Source organism: Myotis lucifugus, unplaced genomic scaffold (genome assembly GCF_000147115.1).
Source record: "Myotis lucifugus unplaced genomic scaffold, Myoluc2.0 scaffold_19, whole genome shotgun sequence".
NCBI lineage: Eukaryota > Metazoa > Chordata > Mammalia > Chiroptera > Vespertilionidae > Myotis > Myotis lucifugus.
In genome coordinates, this window is record NW_005871067.1 from 5041056 (window position 1) to 5049377 (window position 8322).

Below are 8322 nucleotides of genomic sequence, written 5' to 3' on the forward strand. Positions count from 1 at the left end.
ATCAAAATAAAAAGCTTCTGTACAGCAAAAGAAACCATCAACAAAACAAGAAGAAAGCCCACTGTGTGGGAGAACATTTTTGCCAACGTTATCACCGATAAGGGTTTAATCTCCAACATATACAGGGAACTCATACAACTTAACAAAAGGAAGATAACCCAATCAAAAAATAGGCAACGGACCTAAATAGATGCTTTTCAAAAGAGGACATAAGGAAGGCCAAGAGACATATGAAAATATGCTCAAAGTCACTAATCATCTGAGAGATGCAAATCAAAACGACAATGTGGTACCATCTCACACCTGTCAGAATGGCTATCATCAACAAATCAACAAATGACAAGTGCTGGCAAGGATGCGGAGAAAAAGGAATCCTCTTGCACTGCTGGTGGGAATGCAGACTGGCACAGCCACTGTGGAGAGCAGTACGGAGTTTCCTGAAAAAAGTAAAAATGGAACTCCCATTTGACCCAGTGATCCCACTTCTAGGACTACATCCCAAGAAACCAGAAACACCAATCAGAAAGGATATATGCACCCCTATGTTCATAGCAGCACAATTTACAATAGCTAAGATTTGGAAACAGTCTAAGTGCCCATCAGCAGATGAGTGGATTAAAAAATTGTGGTACAAGATACATGCAAAAAGATGAAACTAGACCACCAACTCACACCATACACAAAAATAAACTCAAAATGGATAAAAGACTTAAACCTAAGACGGGAAACCATAAAAATACTAGAGGAATCCGCAGGCAACTAAATCGCAAACATATGACGAAGGAATTTCTTCTCTGATACTGCTCCTAGGGCAATGGAAACTAAAGAGAAAATAAACAAATGGGACTACATCAAAATAAAAAGCTTTTGCACAGCAAAGGAAACCATCAACAAAACAAGAAGGCCCACTGCATGGGAGAACATATTTGCCAATGATATCACCGATAAGGGTTTAATCTCCAACATTTACAGGGAACTCATGCAACTTAACAAAAGGAAGATAAACAATCCAATCAAAAAATGGGCAACGGACCTAGATACACACTTTTCGAAAGAGGACATACAGAAGGCAGAAAGACATGAAAACATGTTCAAAGTCACTAATTATACGAAAGATGCAAATCAAAACGACAATGCGGTACCATCTCACACCTGTCAGAATGGCTATCATCAACAAATCAACAAACAAGTGTTGGAGAGGATGTGGAGAAAAAAGGAACCCTTCTGCACTGCTGGTGGGAATACAGACTGGTGCAGCCACTGTGGAGAACAGTATGGAGTTTCCTCAAAAAAGTAAAAATGGAACTCCCATTTGACCCAGTGATCCCACTTCTAGGAATGTATCCCAAGAAGCCAGAAACACCAATCAGAAAGGATATATGCACCCCTATGTTCATAGCAGCACAATTCACTATAGCTAAGATTTGGAAACAGCCTAAGTGCCCATCAGCAAATGAGTGGATTAAAAAACTGTGGTACATCTACACAATGGAATACTACACTGCGGTAAAAAAGAAGGAACTCTTGCCTTTTGCAACAGCATGGATGGAACTGGAGAGCATTATGCTAAGTGAAATAAGCCAGTCAGAGAAAGATAAATACCACATGATCTCACTCATTTGTGGAATATAGAGAACAACATAGACTGATGAACAGGGACAGATCCAAAGACAGAGAAACAGCGATCAGACTATTAATCCCCAGAGGGAAAGTAGGGGAGGGTGGGGGTAAGGGGAAGAGATCAACCAAAGGACTTGTATGCATGCATATAAGCCAAACCAATGGACATGGACAACAGGGGAATGAGAACATGAGTTGGGGGTGGGGGGAGGATGGGGGTTAATGGGGGGGGAAGAGGACACATTTGTAATACCTTAACTAATAAAGAATTTAAAGATAAAAATAAATAAATAAATAAATAAATAAATAAATAAATAAATAAATAAAATAAAAAACTGTGGTACATCTACACAATGGAATGCTATGCTGTGGTAAAAAAGAAGGAATTCTTACCATTTGCAACAGCATGGATGGAACTGGAGAGCATTATGCTAAGCGAAATAAGCCAGTCAGAGAAAGATAAATATCACATGATCTCACTCATTTGTGGAATGTAATGAACAACATAAACTGATGAACAAGAACAGATCCAGAGACAGAGAAGCATTGATCAGAGAGTCAAACCTCAGAGGGAAGGCTGGGGAGGGTGGAGGGGGGAGGGGGAGAGATCAACCAAAGGACTCGTATACATGCATATAAGCCTAACCAATGGACACAGACACCAGGGGGGTGAGGGCATGAGTGGGGGGTTGTTGGGGGGGGCAATGGGGGGATAAGGACACATATGTGATACTTTAATCAATAAAGAAAAAAAATTAAAAATGGAAAAAAACTCTTGGAAAATTGGATTTCTAAAGATTCATGAAAAGTCAATATGGCATAGAGTTAGACCATAATGTTTTTAATTATCTCATGTCATTGGACAGGTCATTTTTAAAATATATATATTGCTATAAATGTGTTGGAATAAATAGTTCTGTGCTAGCTTTTATCTGTATAAGCTCCACTTTCTTTGTTCTTTCTGGAGCAGATGAGTTGCTACCTGAATCTGGGTCTCCTGGGTTGCAACTCTGTTGCAACTCTTTTTGCTCAAATAAATGCTTTTTATTCTTTATTACAGTCTAGAATTAATTTTGGTCTACAAGGGCATGAGAGACAGTTTGAGGAAAGACCTGGAGGGGCGCATAATATGTTTCACATGGGCAACAACATGAGCAAAGCTGCAGATGTTGGGCCTTTGAAATAGACGCTGATGGAGTGACTAACACTACATGGTCACATGGCACATTCCAGGGCCTCAAAGGTGCAGAGCCACTTGTGTGGAGTGGGTCCCTGTCCTGTGGGGTTTTGAACTCTTGGGATAACAACTTGCTCTAGTCCAGTGGGTCTCACAGTTTTTGAATTCAAGAGCCCTTTACACTCTTAAAAATAATTGTGGGCTCTTTGCCTCTTTGCACTGCCAGGACACACACAGGCCACTGGCACCATGAAGATTTGGACTTCAGAGCACGTCCTTGACCACCCATGGGAAACTGTTACAACAGCTGCAATGCATAAATATCCAAACCCTATGAACCCAAGTGTGTTTGGAGTTGATGTATTGGATAAACATGTAGATCCTTCTGGAAAGTTGCACAGCCATAGACTGCTCAGCACAGAGTGGGGACTGCCTTCCATTGTGAAATCTCTGACTGGTGGGGCAAGAAGCAAAACATATGTGCAAGAACTTTCTGTAGTTGATCCTGTAGAGAAAACAATGGAACTTAAATCCACTAATATTTCATTTACAAATACGTTTTCAGTAGGTGAGAGACATATCTAAACCACATCCTCAGGACCTAAAAAGAACTGTTTTGACTCAAGAGGCCATCATCACTGTGAAAGGAGTCAGCTCAGTAATTACCTGGAAGGGCTGATGGTGAGCACGATATCTTCAAACGCTAGTAAAGGCTGAGAAGCAATGGAATGGGTAATACATACTTAGTAAATTAAATGCTGAGGTTGAAGAATTGACGGCTTCAGCAAGAGGAAGCATAAAGATGCCAATAGCAGCAGCAGCATTTGTACAGAAATGATGAAAGTTGGTATACAACACCCAGCCCCCCAGATCTCTACTAGCTAACATTATATTTATTGTTATTTTAAAAATACAACTATATTTTACGTAGAATGTTTTTTAATCGGATGAAAAAAGGATATGTGACTTGATCAAAACAAGGAGGTACAGTGTTTCTAAATAAATGGGAGCATCTGAAATTATTAGTATTGTTTGAAATGATTCTGGTTTTGAAGATTCCATAGTTATGTGAGGATTTAACAATTTTTGAAAAGTGCATGGAAATTGGGGTTAGCATATTAGGTCTCCTTCAGGTTGACTTTTAAAGCTTTTCATGCATTGGAACTCTACCTGGCTTTGGACCAACCCTAGGACAAAGCAGAGCCACCTCCAAATAGACACAATTGCTCTGCTGTGGGAAACTTCAAGAGGGAAGTCACTTTCAAAGGAGAAATTGTATAGTTTTAAAAGATATAAATTTGTATAAAATAACTTGCTCTGTTACAAACCACCATTAAAAACCAAAGTGTTTTAATTTGGTACATTTTTGGAGTTAAAATGATCACTCAAGTAATATATAACTGCATCTTTATTCTATTAAATAGTACTGTATTGATTTGCCAAAGTTTTGTAACTTAGTGAAGGTATTATCTTCTGTGAGTTTGTACTTTATGACAATATGCTGTATCATGGGCTGGTTATGTTAACTGAAAAAATAAAGTCATTACTGGAATTTTTCAGCACTCTAAAATAAATAAATAAATAAATAAATAAATAAATAAATAAATAAGTAAGTAATTGAGGATCCCAAAGAACTTTGTGTGTATGGAGGCTGTGGAAAAGAATTGTATCTATCAATATTTACCATATTAGAAATTAAAGAAAAAGGGAAGATTAAAATTGGCAGCTGAGTAAGTGGATGCTACACAGTTATGCTCCCAGGACCAAAATGGCATTACAACTAAAATACAAAGAAACCATCCTAAATAATCAATTGAAGACTAGCTGGAGAAAACCCTGATAACCAAGGATTGAAAGTAGAGATCACATAGAGACTGGTAGGAAATACAGAGGTGCAAAAGGGCTGGCTGGGGTCCCACAGACAGCAGCTGAAGTTCTAGAGAGATATCTCTGCTGTGGGGGGTTGCCACTGAGAACTCTGGGGTCTAAACCCCATGCTTGGCCCCCTAGCATAGAGCACCAGACTGATAAAGGTGGCCACATAACCTCTGGCTATAAAAAACAATAAGGTTTCTGTATGCCAGAGAGAGATGGCTGGAAATGCAGGCACCCTTTTAAAGGGTCAACACACAAATTTTCATGTGCAATCACTTGGGCTCCTGCAGAGGGAGGGCAGAGTGGATTGAAGCTGTATGAGTAGAAGCTAGGGTTGGGGGCGCTGGGTTAGAGCTCAGAAGGCAGACACCCTGGTTTCCTGTGCTGAGTCATTCCCTCACGCTGCAGAGGTCATCTTACTCAGGCAGACCTTTGCTACCCAGGCAGAGTTTGCTTGGCGGGTAGGCAGTTGACCCACCAATTGGAAAACTCTTGCCCCACCCTGTGGAGTTTCTGCGGCCCATTAAGAGACTGAGAATAACAATTAGCCTCCAGTCAGAAGCAATTGCCCACTCTACTGGAAAACATCACACCCCACCTATGGACGATTGTTTTAGGCTGCTGTCTGAGGGACCCCAGCCAGCCCTTTTGCACCTCTGCATTTCCTACCAGTCTCTATGTGGTCTCTACTTTCAATCCTTGGTTATCAGGGTTTTCTCCAGCTAGTCTTCAATTGATTATTTAGGATGGTTTCTTTGTATTTTAGTTGTAATGCCATTTTGGTCCTGGGAGCATAACTGTGTAGCATCCACTTACTCTGCTGCCATTTTTAATCTTCCCTTTTTCTTTAATTTCTAATATGGTAAATATTGATAAAAGACTGAATCAAATCAGTGTGCAGGCAGAGGCAGGTCTCTGAAGACTTTGAGACTTTGTCTGATCTAATTAGGCAAAAACAGTGTTTGATACTGTCCTTGCACTAGAGATTGGGAGGCAAAGCAGACCTACCTAATACATGGTCACAAACCCAAGCAGGTAGCCAAACTGAGGAAACAAAAAAACAACCCCCAAATGAAAGAACAAGAGAATTTTCCAGAAGATGAGCTAAATGAAATGGAGATAAGAAATTTATCAGACATAGAGTTCAGAATAATGATGGCAAAGATGCTCAACAGCTTGAGAAAAGATAAAGTAGCTATGAAGAATGAAATAGCACTAATAAAGAACACAGTGGAAGGAATACACAGTAGATTAGGGAAAGTTGAGGATAGGATCAGTGAATTAGGGTAGGAAAAAACCACCCAATAAAAGAACCAAAAAGAAAATTGAAAAACAGGAGGACAGCTTAAGGGAGCTATGGGATAACATGAAACGTAACATATTTGCATAGTAGGTTTTCCGGAAGGGGAAGAAAGTGAGCAAGGGATAGAGAATATGTTTGAAGAAATAATAGCAGAAAACTTCCCTAACCTGGTGAAGGAAAAAGTCACACAAGTGCAGTATGCACAGAAAGTCCCAAGCAAGAAGAACCCAAACAGGCCCATGTCCAGACACATCACAATTAAATTCCAAAAATTAAACACAAAGAGAGAATCTGAAAGGCAGTAAGAAAAAAGCAATTTGTTACCTACAAAAGGGCTCCCATAAAGGTGTCAGCTGGTTTCTCATAAAAAACTTTACAGGCCAGAAGGAAATGGCATGAAGTACTCTAGGTAATTAAAAGCAAGGAGCTGAAACCAAGATTACTATATTTAGAACAGCTATCATTCAAAATAGAGGGTGAAATAAAGAGCTTCCTAGACAAAAAAAAAAAGAGTAAATGAATTTATCACCATGAAACCAGCACCACAAGAAATGCTAAAGAAAAAAAAAGAAATAAATGCTAAAAGGACTGTGCTGTAATGAGAAGAAATATATAGAGAGGGAAGCATAAGCATACAGAATTATAATGGCAATAAATAAACACCTATCCATAATAATCTTAAATGAAGTGGATTAAATGCTGCAATCAAAAGACATAGGGTAGCTGAATGGATAAGAATACATGATCCAATTATATGCTGTCTGAAAGAGACCCACGTTAGGACAAAAGATTCACACAGGATGAGAGTGAAGGGATGGAAAACAATTTTCCGTGAAAATGGAAAAGAAATAAAAGCTGGGGTATAAAATACTCATATCTGACAAAATAGACTTCAAAATGAAGGCCATCACAAGAGACAAGAAAGGTCACTACATAATGCTAAACAGATCAATCCACCAAAAGGGTATAATCCTGGTAAATATATATGCACCCAATATAGGATCACCTAAATACATTTTTTAAATGTTCTAGAGGACGTTAAGGGAGAGATCAACAACATTAAAGTCATAGTAAAGGACTTTAACATTCCGTGACTTCACTGGATAGATCTTCCAAACAAAAACCTAACAAGGAAATGGATTCTAAAGAACACACTGGATCATATTAATTTAATTGACACTTAGAGAACATTTCACCCCAAAGCTGCAGCATGTACATTCTTCTAAGTGCACATGGTTCACTCACCAAGATAGACCACATGTTAGGACACAAAATAAGTCTACAAATTCAAGAAGATTGAAATCATACCCAGCATCTTCTCAGAACACAATGGAATGAATTAGAAATCAACTACAGTAAAAACACCCAAACACATGGAGGCTAAATAGCATGGTATTAAACAACTAGAGGCCGGTGCACAAAACTTTTTGCACTCGGGGGGGCGGGGGTCCCTCAGCCTGGCCTGTGCCCTCTCGCAGTCTGGGACCCCTCGGGGGATGTCCACTTGCCAGCGGGGAGCAGGCCTAAGCTGCAGTCAGACATCCTTAGCTCTGCTGAGGAGGTGGGAGAGGCTCCCGCCACCACCACTGTGCTGGCAGCCTTCAGTCTGGCTGTGGCTGAGCAGAGCTACCCCTGTGGGAGTGCACTGAGCACCAGGGGGCAACTCCTGCATTGAGCGTCTGCCCCCTGGTGGTCAGTGTGTGTCATAGTGACCAGTCATTCCCAGTGGTTCTGCTGTTAGGGTCAATTTGCATATTACCTTTTTATTATATAGGATAGAGGCCTGGTGCATGAGTGGGGGCTGGCTGGTTTGCCCTGAAGGATGTCCTGGATCAGGGTGGGGGTCCTGCTGGGGTGCCTTTTCTTGCCTGGGTGAGGGGCTGAGGGCCGTTTTCAGGCTGGCCACACCCCCTTCAGGGTGGGGGCCCCCACTGGGCTGCCTGGGCAACCTGGGTGAGAGTCTGATGGCTGTTGCCAGAGTGTCCACAGTGCCTTCAACACGGATGTCTGGACAGCGGGGCCCGGGTCATCTGGAATGGGGTATTGGGACCTTGGGAAGAGTTACATCTCTAGGGCAGGGAGGGAGCTTGACTATGTAATTGATGTAATAAGCTATGCCTCCTATTCTCTGCAGCTCTGGGGCAGAGGCCATCTAAGTTCGTGTAAGGGGGGATTTGCAGAGGTTGAGATGGAGCGTTCAACATGTGAGAAACCGGAAAGACCTTCGTTTTAACGGTTCAATCTTGAGACAGAAAGGGGGACACAATATCGTAATATAAACAAGGTAAGGGGTTGGGGGGGGGGCGAATTATAAAGATATCACACAGCACCCCGAATCTTTAGGAGT

General features: G+C 41.0%; 1 pseudogene; it reads left to right on the forward strand.

The window, feature by feature from the left end:
- The first annotated feature begins 3046 nt into the window (after nt 1–3046).
- Nucleotides 3047–3635, forward strand: LOC102437252 (annotated as a pseudogene).
- Nucleotides 3636–8322: the final 4687 nt, after the last annotated feature.